Source organism: Panthera onca, chromosome C1, assembly GCF_046562875.1.
Source record: "Panthera onca isolate mPanOnc1 chromosome C1, mPanOnc1 haplotype 2, whole genome shotgun sequence".
In the NCBI taxonomy this organism is placed as follows: domain Eukaryota; kingdom Metazoa; phylum Chordata; class Mammalia; order Carnivora; family Felidae; genus Panthera; species Panthera onca.
The window spans coordinates 1,229,176-1,252,108 of record NC_138346.1 but is presented as its reverse complement, the minus strand read 5'-3'; the positions used below and the strand labels follow the sequence as shown (position 1 = coordinate 1,252,108).

Sequence of the window (22,933 nt, the reverse complement as noted above, 5' to 3'; positions counted from 1 at the left end):
GCAAGGGCTCGGGGACAGGTCTTCAGACTCGCCCACACTGAGGCTCCACGAAATCCGCCCTCCTGGAAGGGGCACCTCCTGCCTCACCCTCCTCACCTGCGACTCCCACCCTCAGGAGAATCTGCCCCGAAGACCCCTTTCCAGCAAGGACCCGACCCCCGCCCGTGAGGACCTCTGGGGACCCAGGACCAAGAGCAGAGGGGGCCTGCGGCTGTCCCGGGGCCTCTCGGGGGGCCTCTCAGTGCAGGTGGAGGGGAGCCCCCCGGGGGTGGGGATCGGTGCAGGTTTCAGGCGATAAACTCCCAGGCCCTCTCAGGGCCAGGGCCTCGGCCCCCCAGAACTCCCCGGAACACGGAGCGGAACCCATCCCCTCAAGCAGCCTCAGCTCTTCCACAGGGAGAGCAGGAAGCCCAGGGCAGCCGACCGCGGAGGGCCAGCAAGCGCAGGACGCGAGCGGGAGCCCAGGCGGATGGGGAGGAGCAGGGGGTCTGGGCTCGCCCCGCCACACCCCGGCGCCCCTTACAGCCGCAGCGCTTGTCCACACAGCCCGAGCGCTCCCAATAATTTCCCCTTCCTCCCTCCGCGAGTGACCACCCAGGCGGGGACTGGAGGGACGTGCCTCCCTGACAATCTGCTTCCTCATGCTGGAAAATCTCTGTGCCCTTGAAACGGGGAAAAGTCTTAGGACATTCCAGCCGGGGTGGGAAGAGCGAGACCAAGGTCACGAATTCCTGGGGAGAATGTAAATTGGAACGACATTTCTAGCATTTACCAGCGTGCCTTGTGCCCTCGAAAAGGAGGCTGGGGCGCCTGGGTGGCTCAGTCAGTGAAGCGTCCGACTCCTGAGTCGGCTCAGGTCATGATCTCGAGGTCTGTGGGTTTGAGCCCCATCGGGCTCCGTGCTGACAGTGCTTGGGACTCTGTGTCCCCCTCTGTCTCTCAAAATAAATAAATAAACATTAAAAAAGAGGCTATATGTGTAGAGTAAGTAATGTTCAGCACCGAAATAGGAAATCATTAGGAATGAGGAAAATATTTATGAGAGCAGATGTTCAATTCAATATTGCAAAATTTTCAGCTCTCCCCAAATTTAGCTACATTATTTCAGTGCGATTCCAATAAGCAAAATACTCCAACAGGATTTTCAGTGGCATTTGGCGACAGTTCGAAAGACAGCTGTGGAAAATAAGGACAAAGGGCACATCCTACCAGGTATCAGACTTGCTGTAAAGCTACAAGTTGCGAAGTCCAGTAATGACACAGGCACAGAGATCAACAGAAAAGACTAAGCCTGACCAAAGACAGACGATAAAACAGCATTTCAGGTAACGGGGTGAGGCTGGTATTAGAACGATTGGCTCCCCCATATTAAAAAATAGAGCTAAAGGGGCGCCTGGGGGGCTGAGTCGGTTGGGCGTCCGACTTCGGCTCAGGTCACGATCTCGTGGTCCGTGAGTTCGAGCCCCGCGTCGGGCTCTGTGCTGACAGCTGGGAGCCTGGAGCCTGCTTCCGATTCTGTGTCTCCCTCTCTCTGCCCCTCCCCCACTCATGCTCGGTCTCTCTTACTCAAAAATAAATATTTTTAAAAACTAAGAAAAAAAGAGAGCAAGAACTTTGCTTTTGAAAGCATTGCAAGAACGAAGACCACGCTTATGGCTCTGGGGTAGAGACCGTGCCTCAGCACGAAGCCCGGAAAGCAGAGCAGGCAGCAGAATGGCCGTCAGCACAGCAGCGCCCCTCCCACCATGCCCAGCTAGAGAAGGTGGGTAAAATCTCACAATCTGTTGGAAGGAATCAAAGAGCTACTGAAACCATGCAGGCGAGGAGGCCAAGATTCCGGAGATGGGGGGCTGCCAGGGCAGGAGACAACATTCCAGCACTCCGCAGCACTGTCTCCTTAAATGCATTTGCATTCTGGGCACAGGGCAAGAGGCTGGCAATCTGGAGTCTTCCCAGGCAGAGGGCCGTTGCCGAGGGATGGAGAAACCCGCTGAGCTTTTGGTCAAAAGCAGCACACTTGAGAGACCAAAATCCCAGAAGAAAGAAGGAGTGGGGAACTTCACTTGGCCAGTTCAAGCCTTAAGACGTGTGCCGAACTCTGAGGGTATGAGGGGTGGAGTTTAAAATCTCAAGCAGAAAGCTTCTAAAAATCCACCAGGAGTCTTTTGCGGTCTCAGGTGTTAAGGAGACAGGGATTAGCATTCAGGATCCTCTTGGTGATCACACCACGGCCTGGTTTGAAAGCCCGGGGAAGCACACAGTCTAAAGGGAGGGCGGAACCACAGGGAGGATTAACCTTACCCAAACTGCAAGGCTTCCCTGACTCCGCTTAGTCTCTGCCTGAATCAGGGATGACCGCCTACTCTGCCCGTCTGGAAGGAAAGGAGCAAACCATCCAGAGTCTCTACAGTGTTTTAACAGGCAAGGTCTGACAATACATCCAAAGTCATAGGACATGAGAAAAGACAGGACTATAGGATTCAAAACAAATTGGGGGGGAAAAAAAAACATATCTACACATGATCCAGATCTAGGAGTTATCAAACAAGGACTTTAAAATGACCACAACTTATATATTCAAAATAAAGAGAAAAGTACGGAGAAATTAAATGGAAAAAAAAATGAAGAATTTTGCAAGAAGACTTGAAGCGATAACAAAGAATTTCTCATGGGAATTCTAGAACTGAAAACACAATAACTGACATTAAGAGGTCAAGAGATTAGACACAGCTGAAGGCAGTGTTCATGAACTGGAGGACAGGCCAGCAGAAATTACAGAACAGAGGAAAAAATGAATGGAAAATACAGAAAGTAGAGTCAGAGTAATATAGGACACAGTGAAGCAGCCTAACATGCATGTGATTGGAATCTAAAAGGAGAAGAAATAGGAGAGAATCAATACTTAAAAAGATAATGATTAATTGTCTAAAATTGCTGAAGCTGGGGTGCCTGGGTGGCTCACTCAGTTAAACACCTGACTATTGATTTTGGCTCAGGTCATGATCTCACAGTTTGTGAGATCAAGCCTTGAATCGGGCTCTGTGCTGACAGCATGGAGCCTGCTTAGGATTCTCTCTCTCTCTCTCTCTCTCTCTCTCTCTCTCTCTCTGCCCCTCCCCTACTCACACACACACACTCTCAAAATAAATAAATAAATAAATAAACAAACAAACAAACAGTTTAAATACATATGTATGTGCGTACATACACACAATTGCTGAAACAGATCAACCCATAGATTCAAGCAGCCTTGCAAAGGCCAAGCAGGATAAACACAAAGAAATCTACATGAAGGTGCATCATAATAAAACTGCTGAGTACCAACGATGAAGAATCCTAAAAACAGCCAGGAAAAAAAAAGAGACACATAACCTCTAAAGGGACGAAAACAAGCCTGACAACTGACTTCTCCGCACCAATGACGGAAGCCACGAGACAGGGCGCAGGCGTCAGCATTATCAGGTAAGCGGAAAAGCAACAATTTATATTAGACTCTCAAGTATACTGTTTCAACTGCTAAGGTAATCATCAAAAGAGCAGAAAAAGAAACAATTTAGCAGCAAGAAAAAAAAAACAGAAAAAAATGTAAATCTTTTTGTTAATCCAATAGAAGGCAACTAAGGAGGAAACATAGAAGAACAACAACAAAAGTTAGGCCAAATGGAAAATGAAGACTTAAGACTGCAGACAAAAGCCCCATTAGTATAGACTAAATTTGTATGAGGTAAACACTCCCAGTAAAATGTAATTGTCGAAACAGATCTTTAAAGACTCTATGTTGTTGCCAAGAGACACCTTAAATAAAAAGACACAGAGAGGTTGAAAATAAAACAATAAAATTTTTTGGTTTGCTTGTTCCGTCAGCTACTGAGAAGGAAAAATATATATCGCACACATTCTTTTCAAGTGCATGCAACACGTACTAAAATTAGCCATATGCTAGTCATAAATCAAACTCTAACAAATTTCAATTTAAAATTAAAATCAAGGGTCCCCTGGGTGGCTCAGTTAAGCATCCTGTTAAGCATAACTGGGTGGACGGATAAGCGTCCGACTTCGTTCGACTCAGGTCATGATCTCACGGTCCGTGAGTTCGAGCCCCGCGTCCGGCTCTGTGCCGACAGCCCGGAGCCTGGAGCCTGCTTTGGATTCTGTGTCTCCCTCTCTCTCTGCCCCTCCCCGGCTTGTGCCCTCTCTGTCTCTCTCTCTCTCTCAAATATAAATAAACATTAAGAAAATAAATAAATAAATAAATAAATAAATAAATAAATAAAATTATACTCATAAGATGCATAAAACGGAACAAAACAAAACAACTTACAACATCCCCCAACTGCTTGGACATGAAGCAGTACAATTCTAAATAACCCACGGGACAAACAAACTCATCAGATATGAGAAACTATTTTGAACCGAACAACAGTGAGGATACAGCATATGAAAACTGTGGGATGCGGCTGAACCACAAGCCTGGGGTGGGGGGGGTTCACCCCGTCCCGGGGGGTGGGGGGCGCTTCACACGGTTCCCAGGCAGGTTCAGACCCCGGCGTCCCTCAGGGAGCTGCAGGTTCGCCGGGGGGGGGACCTTCAGGAGAGTTTTCCTGGAGAAAGGCCCAGGTCTGTGGACCAGCCTCCAGCCTCTGATAGGGCAGGGGGCTGGAGATTCGAGAAAAACTCTACTAGGGAGGGGGCTGGACTCGGTCACTGAATCAGTCACTGGTGAGCACTGACTAAGTCAGGGCCGAAGGGTTAGAAAGATGGAAAGAGATAGAGAAGGAGCAGCGGAGAAGCCTTGGGAATCCAGCTGCCTCTTAAGCAGACTTCGGGCAGGTCCCCTTGAATCTCGCCCTCACTGCCACAGGCAGCTGGGTGCCCAGGTCCTGAGCCTTGTGGGGACACCACAGGTCGCTTCCCGGTTTCCCCTCGGCCTCCTTGGGGTCCAGCTTTCCTGAGTCTGCCGTCAGTCACCACGAGGGTTCGGCTTTTCATTTTCCAAAATGCGGTTACTGTGCCTTCTCTGGTCTTTCTTCCCGCCGGAAGAGCTTAGGTCTTTCTTGAGTTTACCTTTGCCCTTATTTTGGTGGCATTTCAAGAGGGAGAGAAGATAAATGGACGAATCTCACAAACATAACACTGAGAAGAGAGGACTCAAACACAAAAGGTACACACTTTATAATTCCACTTACGCAACTTCCAAAACAGGCAAACACCGTTCAGGAGAATAAGCACATTATTTAGCACCGCGGGACGGAGCGACTGAGCACGACACAACAGCCGAGAGAGAGAGAGAGAGAGAGAGAGAGAGAGAGAGAGAGAGAGAGAGCTGACGGGGACGGGGACGGAGACGGACACCTGCTGATTCCATAAACAGGTTTGGCGGCTGTATCTGACCCTTCTAGGCTGTGGTCACACTTACAGAGTTTGTTTTAATTACCACATGGCTCAGGTAAATAAGTAGATAAATAAACAGACCTCCTTTTGGTTGACAAACACTGGCATGTGTGAAGACAAAAACAGTTGGCTCATCAAAGTTAGTATTTCTAGGGGCGCCCGAGTGGCTCAGTCGGCTGAGCAACAGACTCTCCCCTGCTCTCGCTCTCTCTCTGTCTAGAATAGAATAGAAAATTATAAATACACAAATGATAGATAGATAAATGAATGAATAAATAAAAGTCGTGTTTCTCAACCAACAAGGAAAACAGGTGAATTTTTTCTGGGTTTCGCCTGCCGAATGGAGGCTGGAGGGCGTGGCCTCAAACACACACAAAGTTGGAAGTGGAACCAAATCGTGTGACATGGAAGGCTGGGGAAAAGCCACCTGTCATCAAAGGGACCCAGGGGAATTACTGTGACGCCTCTCAGCTCCCTGGGGTGGAAAAGCCAGTGTTTCCGAGACTCCGAGGTCACAGACCTGTCCTCGTGCAGGTTTGGGTCTCAGATCTGCGACCCCTGCATGATCAGTGAAACCCAAGTTTGAGAAGTGACCTCAGAGCGGGGCTCAGCCGCTACAGCACGTCACAACCACAAGAACAAATCTCCTGAGAAACAGCTTAGCCTTCGGGACGCCTGGGGCGGGGGGTGCTCAGCTGGTTAAGTGTCTTCGGCTCAGGTCATGATCTCACGGTCGGTGGGTTGAAGTCCCGCATCGGGCTCTGTGCTGACGGTGCGAAAGTCTGCTTCAGATCCTCTGTCTCTCTCTGCCCCTCCCCCACACTCACACGCAATCTCTCTCTCTCTCTCTCTCTCTCTCTCAAAAATAAAGACTAAAGAATAATGATGATAAATAAAAGAAACAGCTTCCTCTTCTCGGGTCCCCAGGACTCCCACAGATGAAGATCAGTCAAATGGATGCTCACAATTAAATATTACCCAAATGCCAGAGAAGCAATTCACCATGAGCAAGAGTTCCGGTGGGGGGGTGAGGGTGGGGTGGGGGGTAGAAAAGGAAACGAAAAAAGAACCAGAATTAGATCTTCATCCTGGACTATCGAAGATTACAGATACTGGAACTGTCAGCCACAGGTTATAAAATACGTGTGCCTAAAATGCTTAGAGAAATAAACAGGAATGGGAAATGATGGTGTAAAATATGGGGCAAAAACCGTGCAGAACTTTTAGAAATGAAAATGTAACCATTCAAAGTTCAAAACTTAGCAGACATATTAATCAGCAAATTAAATGAAGCTGAGCAGAGAATTAATGAACTGGAAAACATATCAGAAAAAATTACTCAGCACGGTCCCAGAGAGACAACACGATGAAAACATAAAACCAAGGTTAAGAGTCATGCTACACGAAAGAATTCATTAACTTATCATGAAGAGAATTTTAGGGGCGCCTGGGTGGCGCAGTCGGTTAAGCGTCCGACTTCAGCCAGGTCACGATCTCGCGGTCCGTGAGTTCGAGCCCCGCGTCAGGCTCTGGGCTGATGGCTCGGAGCCTGGAGCCTGTTTCCGATTCTGTGTCTCCCTCTCTCTCTGCCCCTCCCCCGTTCATGCTCTGTCTCTCTCTGTCCCAAAAATAAATAAAAAAAAAATAAAAAAAAAAAAACGTTGAAGAGAATTTTAACGAATCCCTCACTAACCGACAGATCAAGCAGACAGAATTAACAAAGATGTAGAAAACCTGAACGTGATAATCACGAACTGATGAGCACAGGTGCTGTCTTCCTCTGGAAAATGAGAGAAACGGTCCCTTTTCTAACACCTATGGAATCTTTACAACATTTCACCACGTAGTAGGTCACAAAACAACTCCTAATAAATGTCAAAGACTCTGTGTCAAACGGATCGTGTAATTTGAACACAATTAAAAATCAATAAAAGATCGTTAAAGACCTGTGTTTAGAAAACTTCAAAAGAGGGGCACTCGGGGGGCTCAGTCTGTTCATCATCCAACTCCTGATTTTGTCTCAGGTCATGAGATAACATCCCACGTCTGGCTCTGTGCTAGGTGTGGAGACTGCTTGAGATTCTCTCTCCCTCCTCTTCTGCCCCTCCCCTGCTTGCACACACATCTGCATGCTCACACTCTCTCTAAAGAAAATAAAATAAAATGAAAATAACTTAAAAAAAGAAAACTGAAAAATAAACTTCGAGATAGCTAACACACAAAAGAAGAAACTTCCGGCACTTCCACATTCAGCCACGATGGAAGCTACAAGGGTACCTTTAAACTCTCCCTGTAAATAACAACTCAAAAACTGAAAAAAAATGTATGAAAATAACTGTTTTCAGACATTGTACAGCAGGCAGTGCACGGCTGTGATCACGGAGAGAAGGGAAACATACAAGAGGAAACCTATAATCACTCCAAATCTGCCCAGAGGCAATTTCCAGATTTCAGGCTTAGGGAGGTAGGACCCAAGCAGCTTTCATGACTTGAGGAGATGGAGGCCAGAGTTTGGGTAGTTTGAAGCGGCTGGACGTCGTGGAGCAGAGTTCTGGAAAGGAAATAGCTGCTAGGTAGCAGAGGTTCCCTCGAGTCTTTGTAGAGAACTAGTCTGTCCCCATGTAGTCCAGGCAAAGAAGACACAGGTTCCCAAAGCTGACATAAAAGAAGGTATCTGTGCATCAACCAGCCAGAAGAGAGTCCTCTCGATCCCTCCCTCCCAGACATTCAGTAGAGACCCCAAAGAAATCATACTTCAGCAGCAGGCTTAACTATCCCTGGAGCGACATCTACTCTAGAGTAACTCTAGGAAAGCTTAAAATCAGGTCTCAAGGATCAAATTATCTCAAGTAATTTGCTGCCTGCCAAACTAAAGCCCAACATGCTTTCTAAGAAGAAAGCATAATTCAGACACTCCACGATGTAGAAATGTCTAGAATCTGATAAAAAAAAAAATATTATACATGCCAAGAAGCAGGAAACGATGATCTATAACCAGGAGAAAAACTACTCCGTGGGAACCTGAATTTTCCTATAACTATTAACGAAGTTGATTCAATAGTTGAAAAATCTACCTACCAAAAAACCAGCAGACACAGACACTTTTTACAAGTGAACCCCAGCACACATTCAAAAACCTAGGTAATTCCAATCGTAATCAAACTCTTTAAGAGAACAGAAAAATGAGAGGCAGACAGAGGAAGGGAGATTATACTCCCGACTCATTCACTGAGGCCAATATGACCTTAGCATCAAATTAGACAAAAGAAATTTGAGAAAAGAAGACCATAGACTGACCTCACTGATGAACATAGATACAAAAGTCTGAAACATTAGCAAGAAGGCCAAGCAGCAAATAAAACGGATAACGCGGTAGGTTTACTCCAAGAATACCGGTACGATAACATATGTATGGTTTAACATAAGTACATCTATTAATAGAATTCACCACATAGCAGATTAAAGGAGAAAAAGCCAAATGAGGTACTCCATAGATACTGAAAAAGCATTCAATAATTTTCAAAATCTGTTTATGATAAAACTCTTGGCAATACGAGAATAAAAGAAATCTTTAATCTCATGATACATATCTGCTAAAAACCTACCCAAACACCATACTTAATGCTAAAATATTAGGAACATTTCCTTTAAACTCAAAAACAAGTTTGGGACACCCATCACACTTCTATTTCACATGGAAGTGGTGGTTCTGGCCAGAGCGACAAGACATGAAAAAGAAACAACAATGACAAAATACAGATTGGAAAGAAGAAACCCAAATTGCCATCATTTACAGACCATTTGCTTATCTACACAGAAATCAAGAGGATTCACAGACAAATTATTTGAATTGGGGAAGGTATGGTAAAATTGCTAGAAACCAACCACACTGGAATATACTAGAGGCAAAGAGTTAAAGGTGTGTGTGTGTGTGTGTGTGTGTGTGTGTGTGTGTGTGTGTATCTCTTTTTTGAGAGACAGAGAGAGAGAGAGAGAGAGAGAGAGACAGAGAATCCCAAGTAGGCTCCATGCTTAGCGCAGAGCCCCACGTGGGGCTTGATCTCATGATCATGAGATCATGACCTGGGCTGAAATCAAGAGTTGGATGCTTAACTGGCTGAGCCACCCTAGTGGCTAAAATATATTTTTAAGGTACCTTTGAAGAATAACCCAATTCCCTGTCTCCCCCTCTCTCTGCCCCTCCGCTGCTCGCTCACTTTCTCTCTCTCTCTCTCAAAATAAATAAACGTTAAAAAATTAAAAATAAAAATTGACCCAAAGCATATAGGACCTTGATAGTAATAAATATCACAAAAGATGTGCATAACTTTTATGAGGACATTTTTAACCTGCACAAAAATTTTATAGAAAATCTAAATAAATGAAGACCTAGAACTTGTTTGTGGAAAATTTTCAATATCTTTTAAAAAACATTTATTTTCACTCGAGTGAATCAAAAATTCACTGTAATTTCAAACGAAACCTCAAACACATTTTTTTCTGGAAAGTTGACAAATTCCTTCCAAAAATTTCTACGGAAGAGTGAGGCGCTGAAGAAACACAAGAGGGTAGATGAGGACACGCCCTCCCGGTATGAAGATTTAATATAAAGCTATGGTGGTTAAGACGGAGTGGCTGGGACCAGGTGAGCCGCCACCAGGGTAACAGAAGAGACCCAGAAACACACGCGCACAGACCCAGCCCTTCGGAGAGCGGACAAAGGGGGCTGTGCAGGTCAGCAGGGAAGGGAGGGATCCGGAAGCTGCATGGCTGACAAAACTGGCTGTGGACTGAACGTCCGTGTCCCCACATTCCTGACCCAAACCCTACCCGACGGGACGGTATGGGGGAGGCAGTGGGAGGCGGTTAGGGTTAGAGGAGTTCGTGAGGGTGGGCCGCACGAATGGGATTAGCGCCCTTATCAAAGTCCCAAGAGAGCCTGCTTCCGCTCTGCAGCGGAGTTGGCCAGCTGCAACCCAGAGCGGGCACTCGCCAGAACCTGGCCCTGCCGGCACCCTGACCTCGGACTTCCAGCCTCAGAAGTGTGAGAAATCACTGTGGTCTGTGAGCCGCCCAGCCTGGCGTGTTCTGTCGCAGCGGCCCGGGTGGATGAAGACAACCGGCTGGCCATATGGAGAAACACAAAATTAGATTCCTTTTTTGTACCAAATCCAATTCCACCCAGACTCAAGACCCGAACGTGAACAACAGTTTGGGAAGAAAACGAAGACGGGTGCTGTCTCCACGTTCTCCTTCGAGGCTTCAACCCACAGAAGACTCCAGAAGGAAAAGTGCAGACATCGAGATACCATCGTGGGTGCAGACGCTCAGGCACCCGGAGAGGTCTTTAGCACATCTAACTCACGCGGACTCGTGTGCAGAACGTACGGACAACACACAAAGACCAGATAAACAAACAAAAAGGTCGAGAAAATAGCAACGAGATCTGAACAGGTAACTTACAGGACACGACACCCAACCACCACGGTAATCAAGAGCGTGGGCTCCAAACCACGCCCCTCGGGTCCCAGCGTTAAAACATGTGGCAACACGACCTGTTGTAAGGACAGGGCGACGGGAACAGCACGGTCCTCCCGGGAACAGCTCGCCGGCATGACCGGCTTAGAAACAACACGGGGAGACACGTCCAGTACAGTCGCAGACTATGGGACCGGCCGCTCTGTGACCAGACGTGTACCCCAACACCGCAGTGTCTACAGCAGAAAGGAGACAGAGATGGACAGACTGGCTGTCCGCCGACCGGAGACAGGACGGGTCCCACCGCGGCTGTCCAGATGGGACCGAATGAAGCAGAGACACAGTCCCCGGGAACGTCATAAACAGCAAACGTCACTCAGACGGCCCGGCGGGACACGGACGGACGCGTGAGGGGATTCGGCCCACGCAGGGCTGCACACCCACGGGGGAGGCTCGGGGCCCACGACGCAGCTCTGAGCACGCGGAGTGCAGTCTGGGTGACGGTGAGCCTTCAGGTCGGCTCAGGAGTCTGACCGTGGGTGCCGCCGAGGCTTCGACGTGGCCCTCCGGGTCTGCAAGGCGGCCCGGCCCCGGAGCCCCCTCGCGAGGGTTAGGGGGGCGGTCGCCCTCAGTGCCGGGGAACCGGGAGCGTGCCGGAAAAGCTTTACCTCTGAAGTTGAGGGTGGACACGTGGCTGTTTGTGGACACGCTCTGTATTCTTTTCCGTGAGTCCTATCACATGACAACAGTGTTTAACTTCTCTCGAGAAGTCTCGCCACGAAGGGGAGCAGGAAATCAGGGTGATGAGGCAGGGGGCGGAGCCAGCCCTTGTCACCTACGGCAGGGGGCGGGGCTGCCGGCGGGGGGTGTGAAGGCGTGGGGCTGGGGGGTCACTGCCGCAGACACGCCACAAGCTGGAGAGCTGGAAGAAGGCCACGCTCCCCTCCCAGCGCCTGGTGAGGCGTCTGAGAGGACACGGGAAGGCAGAAAGTGCGCCATGGTCCCTTTAGGGGTGGAGGGTCACGTGGCTGCAGGTGCTGCAGAGGGCGGCTGGGAGGGCGTGTGCGGGGGTGATGAGCAGGCCAGCCCAGGCTCAGAGCCGGGAGAACCACGCAGGTGCAGGGAGCACGCCAGAACCCAAGAGGAGCCCGAGGAACTGTTCCAGAGGGCCCCCGAGCCACGAGGGTCTGCCCCGTGGCCTAAAGAGGGCTGCCATCAGTGTCTAAGGGTGACAAGACCCGGGCTGCATCCGTGAGAAGTGGGGCAGAGAAGACAGTCAGCAGGAGAAGAAAGAGAGGGGCCAGGCGACAGCAGTCACGCATGTGGACGAGGAAGTGACGATGGTCAGGACCGCGGGGGAGGGAGACCCAGAGCCATGGGCCAAGGCCCCCGGGTTAGGAGGGGAGTTGAAATCCGTTCACTTGGTGAAAACACGCGGAGGACCCAACCGCGGACAGGTCACTGCGGACACAGAGGATGGGGCCAGCCCCTCGAGGAGCTCACATCTGTTTCTCAGGGCCCTTGGGGTATTTCTCTAAGGAACAGGACAAAGGAACGGAGCAGGGGCGTGGGCAGCATGCGCAAGCAGAGGCCAAACCTCTGTGGAGAAACGGACGAGCAAAGGCTGCCCGAGGCCTGGGGCCGGCCCCTGCACAAATCCGCACTGGGCGCCAAGGCCTCCCTGGCCGCTGTCCCCTCGGGCATCGGTCTGCCCCCCCCCCCCCCAGCCCAGCGGCACACCCTGGAGCACCACAGCAACGCAGCACCTCCTCCTGAAACACGGATTTTTCCTGAAGAGTTTGAGAAAAGACAAAACTAGCTTTTCTTAGTATTACAACAGATATACATTGCAGTCCATGCCGGCCGGGCCCCTAGACCCCTCAGAAGGGTGAGGAGGACCCCCGGGCCGCACGAGTGCCAGGCATGGCCAGGGGTCACTCTGGAGGCCCCATGGAAGAAAAGAGCACGCCAGTGAGTCGCCCCAATGGTGAAGGGCAGGGGAGAGGCTTCACCCATGACCGCAGGCCCTCATACCTTTGCGGGAGTGGGCGGAGCCAGACACGGCCCAGAAGGGGCTGGCACACAGCAGGGGCCTCGGGGGTTCTGGGCTCGTGGGCTCAAAGCAGCCAGTGGAGAGCAGGGGCAGGAAGTGAGGCTGCAGAAAGGGTCCTCAGTGTAAGTCTGCCTGTAGAACAGCCACATCAGTAAAACCTTCACCCCCTCCCTGCCACCCACCCTCACAGAGGGCAGTGGCTGCCAACACTCTCAGGCACACAGCTGACGTTTCTTCTCACAGACATGGAAGGAAATGCCCGGTGAGAGTGAATGCTTCAGTGTGGATGCCGGCGCCCCACACTCCAGCATGAGGGAGCGGGACAGCTTGGATCCAGCTCCTAGCCCTTCAGACCAAAAGCAAAGGCTGCCAGTGGAGCCTCCACGGCCCACACCGAGTGCCAGTCGGAATCCCACTCAGACCTGGGGAAACCAGTGGCAGCACGCTCTACTACCCAGTGGGCTCGCCAACACAAACAGGCCCACAAGGACTTCCATGTACAAGAGAAGAATAAAAAGTTTCAAAGGTAAAGACCAGAATAAACCAGCAGAAAACAAGAGATGAAGCACAGAATGGAAGCAAAAACAAGCAAATGAAAAAAAAAAAAACAAAACCCTCAATGAATATACTCAGAACGTTTCAAGAAAATAGTACATTTACAAAACAAGAACAGGATGCTGTGAAACAAGAACAGTTAGTGACAAGAAAGAAGGAGCTCTTAGAGATGGAAAAGGTAGGTGCTGAAATACACAATTTCAAGAAGAACTTGCAAATGAAGTCCAAAACTGCCCAGAAAATAAGACCTAAAAAAGGAGACACGATATATGAAAGAAAAGAGAACAAGACGAGAAGACAATGCATAAAGTCGAGGAAGAAAACAGGAAAAGAAAAGGGGTGGATCTTTGCTCGTAAGGAACTGGATGCAGCAGGCCATGAAGCCAATGTCGAGTGCTCTGGGCGGAATGTTTAGGGGAAACAAATGCCGCCGGACAAACCATGTACCCAGCGTGAGGACAGAACAGAGACGCAGACACACGGCCAAGAACTCATCACCATTTTCAGGAAGTCACACAGGACAGGAAGCCAAAACCAGAGTAGCTCTGGGGTCCGAGAAACAGAGCCACTGACCCAGGGGATGTGGTGAGCAACAGGCAGGCTGGCACGTGGCAGGTTACAGACAGGAGGGAGACAGCAGGGAGGGGGCTCCAGGGGGTGTGGGAGCCAGGAAAGAGGGGACCTGGCAGGACAGAGTGTGATTGAGGGCTGGGGAATAAGACGCTAGTGAAGAATGTCCTGCCCAAGCATGGAGCTCATGCAGAGGAGAGGGAGGCCCTAAGTTTCCTCCTCCACTCTGGGCCTGGCCGCCACATCACTGCTTATCCCGACACCTTTCAGGCACCAGGGCCTGTGTCCGTGCTGTGGCCCAAGCATCAGGAGCAGGCGGACAGTGAGGATCAGATGACACAAAGCAGATGACAACCCCCATGCCCCAGCCCCACAGGGGCCCCTCAGATGCCTGGTCTTCATGGACCCACAGCCCGTGGGCACTGATGGCCCAGCCCTGCCCCTCACCATCCTGGTGGAGCTGACGACAGCTGGGGAAGAACACCGATGCCCCCCTGAGCACTACTGGCTGGGCTAGACCTGAGAGGGGGGAGAGGACTCCCGACACCCCTCTAGGGCACTCCTGGGCACCAGCAGCCTCACTCTGAAGGCAGGAGAGGGGTCTGCAGGTGCAGTGGGGGCCATCCCCACCCCCTCCCCAGAGCTGCATTTCGGGAGCCTCACAGGACACCCAGAGCAGGGGGGCTCTTTCCTCAGGAAACACGGGGCCCTAAATGGGAGCTGTGAAGGCACACAGAAAATCTGCACCTGAACAGGGCGGTGGCTGCCTTCTCTGGGCACACAGGAAATGGACCGCTTGGGCTAAAACAACCAGCTCAACAAGAAAATAGCATTTACTGGACGCCTACTGTTTGTGAGGTGGGGTGGGTGGGGCACTGGGACAGAAGAGTGTGGTGGGGATATGAGGGAACAGGTAGGGGTGGTGGGTGGGATGGTGGGGGTAGAAGATTGGGTTGGGGGTTTGGGGTTGGGGTATGTATGGAGGGGAGGGGTGGGGGTGGGTGGAGTGAGGCAGTGGTGTGGGGGGGTGGGGGTGGGCCAGTGGGTGGGGCAGGGGTAGAGGGTTAGGTTGGGGGGTGGAGGGGTGCGGTGGGTGGGAGTGAGGCAGTGGGGTGAGGGGTGGGGGGCAGGCTGGTGGGTGGGGTGGGGGTAGAGGGTTGGGGTGGGGGGTGGAGGGGTGGGGTGGGTGGGAGTGAGGCAGTGGGGTGAGGGGTGGGGGATGAGGCTGGTGGGTGGGGTGGGGGGTGGAGGGGTGGGGTGGGGGGTGGAGGGGTGGGGTGGGTGGGAGTGAGGCAGTGGGGTGGGGGGGGGCAGGCCGGTGGGTGTGGTGGGGGTAGAAGTTTGGGTTGGGGGTTGGAGGGGTGGGGTGGGTGGGAGTGAGGCAGTGGGGTGGGGGGGCAGGCTGGTGGGTGGGGTGGGTGGGAGAGAGCCAGTGGGGTGGGGGGGGCAGGCCGGTGGGTGGGGTGGTGGTAGAGGGTTGGGGTGGGGTGTGGTAGGGTGGGTAGGAGTAAGGCAGTGGGGTGAGGGGTGGGGAGTGAGGCCAGTGGGTGGGGTGGGGGTAGAGGGTTGGGGTGTGGGGTGGAGGGGTGGGGTGGGTGGGAGTGAGGCAGTGGGGTGAGGGGTGGGGAGTGAGGCCGGTGGGTGGGGTGGGGGTAGAGGGTTGGGGTGGGGGGTAGAGGGGTGGGGTGGGTGGGAGTGAGGCAGTGGGGTGGGGGGGGTAGGCCGGTGGGTGGGGTGGGGGTAGAGGGTTGGGGTGGGGGTGGAGGGGTGGGGTGGGTGGGAGTGAGGCTGTGGGGTGGGGGGGTGGGGGTCAGGCCGGTGGGTGGGGTGGCGTAGAGGGGTGGCAAGGAGGGCAGGAAGTGCTAAGAGCAGCCATCTCCGGGGTCTAGGGAGCTGGGTGGACCTTCGGGGCCCCCGTGACAAGCCACAGGCCCATCAGGAGCCTTAGTGTCCAGACCTGAGAAACGGGAGGGCACCGCCCGCGTGGCTGGGGGCTTGGGGGCCCCCCGTGAGGAGAGGCCCATGAGATGTGCAACGCAGTCTGCACCCACTAAATGCCTACTTCTCTCCCCTGACCCACCACCTACAGTGGGGGCTTGCAGCTGGCTTCAAGGTGGTGGCATGTGAGGGGGTCCAGGGACCTCCCGTGGAGGCTGGGTGGAAGGCTCCAGAGAAGACAGAGGATTAGGCAGGAACAAAGACAAGCGAGGGCTGTGTGCGTGTGTGCACGTGTGCGCGTGTGAGAGGGGGTGTGTGGGGGGGGGTGAGTGTGCGAGAGTGAGACTGGAAGAGTGTGTGAGGCCGCGTGTGTAAGAGACAGTGAGAGGGTGAGGTTGGGTGTGTAAGTGTGTCTGTGGGTGAATGTGTGAGTGTGCATGAATATGTGTATGAGTGCGAGTAAGGCCGGAAGCATGAGCGTATGTGAGTGAGTGTGCGTGGGCGTGTGTTGAGACTGAGCGTGTAAGGGACTGTTGTGTGCACAACCAGCCCAAGACCAGTGTGGAGCAGGCTGAGGAGTAAGAACAGGAGGCGAGGGTCCTGGCCAGCACCCCCCACCCCCGACCCAGGGGGCCCTGGAACCCAGCAGGCGGGCAGTGCGGGGCACTCTGCACCCCTGGGCTTCTGCATGGAGGAGGGGGAGGGCGGGCAGGGCTCAGGCAGCCAGACTGCAGGACCAGGATTAGCAGATTAAATCCAGGCGGAGGGGGCTTTCGAGAAGGCGACAGCCCCTCCTCTCAGATACCCAGCCACCCAGGCAGCAGGTAAATCCTGCCCAGTGCCAGGGACAGCGCCCAGTGAGGCCTCACCAGCTAGCAAGGGGCTCCCAGGGGCTGGCATGACAAAACCAGGGTGGGAGCTGGCTGGGGCCAGGGGACATGACCACGGAGGCACACAGGAAGGGCTGGAGAGAAACCCAGACGGGTCAGAGGCTCAGCCTCAGCGGACCGTTGACTTGACCATGGCCTCCACACTTCCAGTGCCCCCGGTGCAATGGCCCCTCACTGAGTTCCTGAGGCACCTGGGGCGGGGGGGGGGGGGGGGGGGGGGAAGTGCCCAAAGCCAGAATCACGGTCCTGTTGGGAGTTAAACTGCAAACCTGGTAGGTCAGGTGGGGCAGTGAGTCACATGCCCATACCCCCGACCCTTACGCCCTGCCTGCTACCCCAGCCCTGCTGTGGGGTGAGGCCCATCAGCTAATGGGACAGAACAGACCCACCTGCCTGGCTCTGCCCCTGAGCACCCCAGCCAAGCTGAGAGGTTTGGGGCAGGGTGTGGTCCAGCCCCAACCAGGCCCTGAGATGCTCCTGGGTCTGGGTGGGGAAAGGGAGACAGTGGATGTGGGTGGGGATCCACTCCCTTGGGCCCAAGAACCCTAAATGGGGCGGTGCTCTAGGGAGCACTCGGGAGTGGGCAGGAGGACGACCGTGCGCTCATCCTGGGGGTCACTAGCGGCTGAGTGACCACTCTCAGAGGTATGGGGTCTCGGGCATGAAGGGCATGGTTCCCAAAGCTGGTAGTCCCCCCCCCCCAAGTCCCCAATCCGGTGGTCCCAGGGCCCCATCTCGCTCTCCTTCCAAAGGACATGGTCAGCCCTGGGTCTGCAGTGGTGACTGAAGGGGGTCGAGGCAGAGTGGACAGGGGCCCCTGTGTCGGGTGGCATAAATTCTAGCTTTGTTCAGTCTCCGACTGGCTGTGGCTGGCCCAGGGCAAGGCCCCAGAGGGGCAGTCTGTGGGACACTCCAGTGTGGGAGAGGGGAAAGGGCACACAGCAGACGTTCAGCGGGCCCTCGTGGCGCCCCCACCCCACTGGGACTCTTGGGTTCGGGGAGCCCTGACTCCAAGCCCGATCCCAGTCTCTCTGTCCTGTGGACCACACCCCACAGAGGACACCCCTCCTGTCTTCAGATGCCGGCAGAAGGCGGGACAGAGCCGCTCACCCGGTCCCTATCTTGAACCCAGTGCCCTCGCAGACCTAGCATCCAGGTAGAGGCTGACCCCCCCCCCCCCCCCCCCGCCCACCCCCTCTGGGTCTCCCAGCCAGCGGCCTCCCTGCAGGCATCAGCCCATCTTGGGTCTCGACCCCGACCAAGAGCAGACCTGGCGCCTGGCCCTGGCCCTCGCAGCATCCCTCACCCGCCACGCTGCACCCCGCTGCCGGCGCCACGCCCGCCCACCCTCACCCCGCGGCCCCGGCCCAGGCGGGTGGCCAACCACACCTGCAAAATGGCCGCCGCAGGTGCGGTCCCAGCCCCCCCCCGCTCTGGACCCCAGAGCTGGCCTTCAAACCTGCGGCTGCCTCCTCGGGCCGAGAGGCCAGGCATCCGGGCCAGGCTGCCCCGGCAGAGCCCCTTTAGGCAGACAGACAGCAGAGCAGGGAGAGCGGGTCGGGTGTGACCGCTCCGCAGGAGCGGGCGCTCTGTCTCGCAGTCCTCCCCGGGGTTGGGACCCGCCAGCCCTGCGCGGCAGGGACCTCCCCGCACCTCCTCCTCTCCGCAGCCGCAAGGTCCAATTCGATGCCCTAACGGGCCTCTGGTCCCAGCAAAGCGGGCACGCCTCGGCGGGGGCCGCCTCTTGGGGAGGGGGCCACCGGTCTCTCGGGACAAGTCCCTATTCCTGGAAACGAGGGCGCGCATCGGGTCCGCGCCGGGGCGACGTCGTGCCCGCGCCCAGCAGGCCCCATGACTTGGCATTCCCTCCCTCCCCTCCCCCCTACTCGGCCCTGCGGCCCGCTGTCCCCCCACCCCCACCCCGCCCACCCCAGCGCCCAGGGGACCGCAGACCCTCCCTCGGCCCTGGGATGCCTCCGCCGCCCCTTCTCGAGCACACGGGCTGCGCCCCTGGTTTGCGGTGGGAGGAGGGAGGGGGAGCCGCAGCCTAAACGGGGAGTCCGGGGGTCCTCGCGTCCGCGCTGGTCCCTGTCACACGAGTCGGGCGGCCCCGCAGCCCCCTCCCTGGCCGCCGCCGGGCCACACCTGTTACTGGGGCGCCGGCTGCGTAGATACAGGCCTCATCCGCTGACGGCCCCTCCCAAGCCTTTCTAGAATGGAGCCGGGGTCTCTCCCGAAGAGGATGCGGCGGGGGGAGGATGAAGGGCACCCCCCCCCCCGAGGCGCGCACGAAGCGGGCCTCCCGCCGCAGCCCCCGCCCGTCCCGCCCCGCCCCGCCTGGTAGGCTCCGGGCTCCAGCACCCCCTCCCCCACCCCGGGGACCCGGGCAGCTGCCCCGCGCCCCCGGCCGCGCGCTCTCCGCTTCGCCCCGGCCCGCCCTCCCCCGCGGTCTAGCCCGGCGGCCCCTCTCCAGGGAAGGACTAGGGCGGAAGCGACGGAGGGGGCGTCTCGAGAGGCCACCGGCGGCGCGCGCCCTCCCCTGGCGACCCCCGCCCCTCCCGGCGACGGTCCCGCCCCAGCAGGGGTCGCGGCGACGGGGCCTTTCCCGAGGGTCCGGACGGGCCGCGACTGAAGGGCGGTCACCCCTGAATTTGCCCCATTGTTCTCCTCGGGGACGGGGAGCGTCGGGGGGAGAGCAGGGGCCGCGCGCGCGGTGCCGGCGGCGACAAGGACGCGGCTCCGGGGTGGGGGGGGGGGGGGGGGGGGGTGCCGCAGCGCAGGCAGGTGCGGGCAGCGGGGCGCAGGGGCGAGGCCAGGCGGGCGGCCGCCTTACCTCTCCGGCGTCACTGGCGGCGGCCCGGCATGGGCGCGGGTCCCCGAGCGCGGAGCTGCTGCCGCTCCTGGGCTGCGCTGGGCGCTGTGACGGCGGCACCGCGTGACGGGCTGCGCGCCCCCGGCCCGTCCCGCCCCGCGCCCCTCCCGCCGCGCTGGTTGGCTGCGCGCAGCGCCCGAGCCCCAGCCGCCAGCTGGTTTGTCGCGCGGGGAGAGGGACGGGCGTCGCGGCCGCCTCGGGGAGGGGGGCTGGGACCGGAGGGGGCGGGGGGCCTGGAGCCGAGCTGTGACATCACCGCCGACACCGCGGTCTGCTCGGTGGGAGACGTGGGGAACCGACCCCGGGCTCGAACGCGGCGCCCCCTCCGCCCGCGCAGTCCCCGCGCGCCACCCCCCACCCCCCGCGGGGGTGAGTGACCGGCGGCGCCCTGCCCACCCGCACTTGCCCAGAGGCCCCCTGCCCACCCGCACTTGCCGCGGATCCCGCGCCGGGCCTTCCCCCAAGTGTGACCCCTTTCTAGTGAAATCTCCGCCTGCCCCCAGCCCCCCACCCGCGAGGCTGGCAGCACGAGCGCCTGGTCGCAGAGGGACAAAGACTCGGTGGGGTCCCTGCCGCAGGGAGGGGCGGTGGGGGCGGGGAGCGGACACCGACTCCGGTGTAACAGGTGAATTTTAATCGCGTCTGCAGGCTCGGTCCGGCACTGGAGGGGACCAGAGCATCGCGCACAGCTCTTCTCGCAGGGATGATGCAACCGGCCGGCCGCCTCCCGCTTCTCCTCCCATCATGCCTTGGGTGGAGACCCCCACCCGCCGCCCGCCCCACTTCTCCAGGTCATCAGCCCCCACGGTCCTCACACCCTGCCTCCGCAGCCTAACTTCCGTGGACCAGGTCACACGCTGCTGCCGGGCCACACGGGCAAACCCAGCCTGCGTCAACCTGTCCAGCGGCTTCCCAGGCCACCCAGACCGACTGGCATCGCTGTTGCCACCGACCTCCATCGGCCACCCTAGGGGGTGGCACCTTTGACAGAGCCTCCAGCCAGCTCACCCACCGGAACTGCGGTGGGCGCGGTGACGTGATGCCTTCGCGGAAGCGGGGTGCTCAGGTCCCTTTCCAGCCCAGCTCCTGCCATCAGCTTTCTCTGCATCCCCGTGGCTCAGCCTCCCCCAGCGCCCAGCAGGTGCAGGACGCTGGCCTGAAGGTTTTAGTTAACCATTGAATCCTCACCCCACTCAGTGAGGGCTGGGGGGCTTCGCCTCGATTTGCACCATCTGTGTGGCACATTCCTCCAGAGTAACAAGGTGCCCAGGTCCCTTTCCAGCCCAGCTCCCAGAATATGCATCCTGCAAAGGAGGCCACCCTCCCCCCCCATCCCCCAAAGCCCCCCCCCCCCCCCCCCCCCGCCAACTTTTCTTCTTTTCTTCTTTTATTTCATGGAACCACCTACATAAAAGAGAAATTCTTGTTTTTCCAAACTTGTGGTAGAAACAATAAAACTATCTGGGCGGGGCATGGGGGGGGGCTTTATCATTTCCATTTTCATCATATTTATTGATCTGGTCAAGGTCTCTATTTCTTAAGCCAAATTTTACATGTTTCTAGGAATTAATCAATTTCACTGAGCTTTTAAAATCACCAGCATATACTCATTCTTATGTCAATCGCTTCTCTAGTTATTTTTCCTTTTTAAATTCTGTACTTTGTTTACTTGCGTTTTTCTCTGTCAATATTTCTAAATATTTTCAAGGGACCAACTTTTTGTTTAGGCCGTCTTCTCATCTTTCCTCCTGTTTCACTCATTTCTGCCCTTGTTGATGATTTCCCTCCTTCCTGGTTCTCCGGGTCTGTATGTTGCTTCCGTCTTGAGCTAAGTGCTCAAACTCATTTATTTTTAAACCATATAATTTTCTGACAGATATATTTAAAACTGCAAACTTCATTCTACAGCACAGCCTTATCAGGGCTCACAAATTTGGACATATGATGTTTCATTATCACTCAGATCTAAATATTTCTCTTTTTATTTTAATGTTTATTTATTTTGAGGGAGAGAGAGAGACAGAGCACGAGCAGGGGAGGGGCAGGGAGAGAGGGAGACACAGAATCCGAAGCAGGCTCCAGGCTCCCAGCTGTCAGCACAGAGCCCATCGCTCGGCTTGAACTCACAAACCGCAAGATCATGACCTGAGCCGAAGTCGGACGCTTAACTGCCTGAGCTACCCAGGCGCTGCAGATCTAAATATTTCTAATATCCCTGATGATCTCCTTTTAAACTCGTGGGTTATAAGCCCATGCCTTATTTAATAATGTTATTTATTTTCCAATAGCGTTTCTTGCTCACTTGCTTCGGTATTTTTTATCGTAACTTTTTGTTACCAGTTTCTAATTTAATCGCATTACCGCCTGAGAACAAAGTCTGTGTTCAGTCAGGATCCTGGCAGGAAGCAGATGGCACACTCCAATTAGGTAATGTGAGGAGTGTTTGATAAAGGGACTGTCTACAAAGGTGTAGGGAGGAGAAGGGAAACCCCAGGACTGAGGGACACTGCAGTGACACTGTGGCCGACTGCAAGGGGTGGGAGGGAGGAGAGGGAGCAGCCCTGGCAGGAACAGAGGCCTTAGCTGAGCACTCATCAAGAGGGACCAGAGCAGCCAACCCCTGGCCCTGGACCCCACTCTCCTCCTCTCTGGACCTGGGAGTGCCCCCTTTGCCTGAGTCCAAGGGCAGCTGGAAGGCTGGGGCACCCACTGACGAGGTCCATTTAGCATGGTTTCTTAGGACATGGCGCAGAGGGGACCTTGAAGCACAAGCCAAACATCGCAGCCCGCTGCATGGAATGTTGCCCCAGAAATTTATTGAGGCTTCTTCAGCTCCCAACACATGGTCTTTTTCAGTAACTATTCTACATGTGCTAAAAGGTTGTACTCTCTGTTTGATGGGTATAGAGTTCTGTATATATTTATGATTTTAAGATTATTAATTATGATGTTCAGGATTTGGAGACTTCTAGTTTTTGTCTGCTTGAGCTATTAAATTTTTTTTTTAATTAAAATCTCTAGTGACAACTGTTGAAATACCTATTTCTCCCTGCAGGTCTGGCAGATCTTGCGTGATGTACGTTGAGACTTATTCTCGGGTATTTAAATGATCCTTATGGACGTGCACTATTGTTCTGTGGCCCATTTCATCAGAATGCAGGTGGTGTCCCATGTGGGTTTAAAAAA

The 22,933-nt window shown here is 54.8% G+C and overlaps 1 protein-coding gene across 24 annotated transcripts in view; it reads right to left on the bottom strand.

Annotated features, from left to right (window-relative positions):
• Positions 1–20,955, bottom strand: part of KIF1A (kinesin family member 1A) — a 96,882-nt gene extending 75,927 nt beyond the window's left edge. For 12 of the 24 annotated variants that reach the window (XM_078450636.2, XM_078450638.2, XM_078450639.2 and 9 more), the window contains exon 1: positions 19,709–19,823. The gene's annotated coding sequence lies outside the window, so the exon portion shown is untranslated. Of the gene's footprint in view, positions 1–19,708; positions 19,824–20,759 lie in introns of those variants that run through there. The other 12 variants (XM_078450646.2, XM_078450647.2, XM_078450648.2 and 9 more) reach the window with 3 other exon arrangements.
• Between the last annotated feature and the right edge of the window lie 1,978 nt (positions 20,956–22,933).